Source organism: Ixodes scapularis, unplaced genomic scaffold (assembly GCF_016920785.2).
Source record: "Ixodes scapularis isolate PalLabHiFi unplaced genomic scaffold, ASM1692078v2 PGA_scaffold5__190_contigs__length_132052651, whole genome shotgun sequence".
Lineage (NCBI taxonomy): Eukaryota > Metazoa > Arthropoda > Arachnida > Ixodida > Ixodidae > Ixodes > Ixodes scapularis.
In genome coordinates this window covers 18,383,118-18,385,741 of record NW_024609880.1, presented here as the reverse complement: position 1 = coordinate 18,385,741, position 2,624 = coordinate 18,383,118, and the positions used below count along the sequence as shown (strand labels likewise).

The window sequence follows — 2,624 nt, the reverse complement described above, 5'->3', positions numbered from 1 at the left end:
TTGAAAGACACGAAAAAGAATATACAGGAATGGTGCTCTCGTTATGTTCAAGGTATATGCATACTGTTCCTTTTATTTCACACGTCCTTGCTCCCCGGCATTCACTGCACGAATGACGGGGATCAAGAACGTGTGTGATTGCTGCCCTGCCCAATTTTTCGGCAGACAACAATTTTTGCACTCTGCGTCATGTTCTCGACAGTTTCACTGCAAGTGCGTAGTTATTCAGGCTGCAGAATACGACATCTTCATGCAGTCTGGAAAAACCAGTTACGAATGCAGGGATGGATCAAGGCGCGCAAATCCTTCTGTAACGAGGTCTATCAGCGCTGAAACTGATGGCCGGGCTACGCCCATAACAAGGAACGCGGAATTCAACAACGGCGGAAGCGACAACGGTGAATCGACACATGCAGGGATTTCTTCGGAAATCCTTCGTCTGTTCGTGGGGCTTTCATCTCGCCATGAATTTTTGACAGCTGACGTCGAGCTGCTACGCGCAGACAACAGTGCACTACGAGTGGAAGTCTCCCAACTTCCCCAAGCAGTTGTGAACGAGACCCTGGCGGGGGCTGCCAAGAAATCGTCATCCGACGCTCTGGAGTTAACGGCGCCGACCTATGTTTCTGTTGCTGTGGGTGCCCGACCCAAGTCTCCCACTCAGCGACAACGTCGTGATGTTCCTGTAAATACGACGGCTCGAGGAATATCGTCGTCGTCTGCACATCCTGGTAACGGGGACGCCGTGGACGCTGATGTATTCAAGACTGTCAGAAGGAAAAAAAAGACCCAGGCCTGCCGAAGCAAAGGACGCCGGCAGGAAGCTGAGGTCTGTGCCACGGCAACACAGACGCCGAGGGCCCTTCGTCTCCAGGCTGGATCCTCAAACAACGGAAGCTTACATTACGGAATCCCTGGCAGCTGTTCTGAGAGGCAAATCAGTGACGTGCACAAAGCTTGTAAAAAAGCACGATAGCTATGCCTCCTTTCATTTGGCTGTCGAGATTCACGACTTTGACGAAATCAATGTACCTTACATTTGGCCAACCGGATACGGTTTTCCCCCTTTTTCTTGCATTCTTATAGTCACGTCAGCGACGGTGGTCAATGTAGATGCTTAGCCTTTTAACCTTCTACTATTTAATGCTCGTTCTAGTACACGAGCGTTCGCTGCCTTAGAACCAAGTCCTCCGAGTTAATGCCGAAAATTATAGGCAATCCATACACCATTGTTTGCCTTACTGAAACTTGGCTAGACGACGATATCATTAGCTCTCAATATTTTCCTCTGTCGTATACAGTATTTCGGAGAGACCGTCAATATGCCATTACGGGACAGAGATATGAAGGAGGTGTTTTAACTGCCGTGAACGCGTCACTGTGTGCATGTAGATGATATGACCTCGAGACTTACTCATAATCTGTATGGTTAAAGTTACGTCCAGTGACGGGCTTAATTATCTAATAGGTAACTATTACTTTCCACCAAACTCTGTCTCAGAGGTTTTTGCACGTGATTTTCAAAATCTAGAACAACAGCTTGATATGACGAAGCTCCGTGTTCAGATATATGGGGATTTTAATCTACCAGAAAATGACTGGCTGGCAGGTTATGACTCGTTGGCGAGCAAGGTCACCAGCCTGACAGTATGGAGCCCGTTAGATTTTACGTATTTCATCGTATTCTTAAAAAAAAAAAAAATTATCCGGAATTCAGTGGGAACTATAGTTGACCTTGTTTCAGTTTCCTCGCCAATTGTTTGTATCTTGCCAATTGTGCACCCCTTAAAAAATGTTGATCATTTCCATCTAAGTTTTCTTTTGTCCTTTCTATTTAAACTGTGTCAACGAGGCTCTCGGAGCATGGAATATTTTCTGTGCAGTAAGGGAGATTACCTTAATAAAGTTAATATGTACAACCATTTGCTGTGCTGTGACTGGCAACCGATCTTGAATGATAATTGCGCGGGTTTGGCTGCTGAGGCTTTTACAATAGTAGCTTCAAGCGCCATAGAGAAATACGTGCCTAAGCGTATTTTCTCCGGCAAACAAGTACCCGTCATGGTTTCAAGGAAGCTCAGGAGTTGTTTACGACGTAAGCTTCATTATCATAGTCTTTTTAAAAAATCTGAACTGCATAAGTGGTACTCCGAGTTTAGTGAGTGTCGTGCTTTGGCAAAACATCTCTTTAAACAAGGAAAGTATGCATATGGGAAAGAGCCCTGCGCCGATAACAGATTAAGTATCCGGATCCGAACCACCTCCGTAAACTTTTTACATTATTGTATTCGTATCCGATTCGCATCCGCATACCTTGTATCTAAATCAGAACCGCATCCGCAGAGTGTGGAACCAAGTCGATGTTCTTGCTAACCACCAGAGGTTACGATTACATTTAGACTAGCGAAATCTGCGGAATCGGAAGTCTGAACGCATGAAAAAAAGGTAATAAAAATGAAAAGAAGAAAAAGTTCGGAAAGAGAGGCGGAGAAGCAGTGATAGGAAGACAAAATCCATTCTGTGATGATACCGAGTGTATGTGGCCGCCTCGAGTCTCACGGTGTTTCGTGTCAGCCAGCGGGCAGATGCGCTGCAAAGTCAGAGTCCAAGGCCTGATCGCATCG

At 45.8% G+C, this 2,624-nt stretch overlaps 1 pseudogene; it reads left to right on the top strand.

Moving 5' to 3' along the window:
* Positions 1-755: 755 nt before the first annotated feature.
* LOC120848834 lies at positions 756-1,288 on the top strand (annotated as a pseudogene).
* The last annotated feature ends 1,336 nt before the right edge of the window (positions 1,289-2,624 follow it).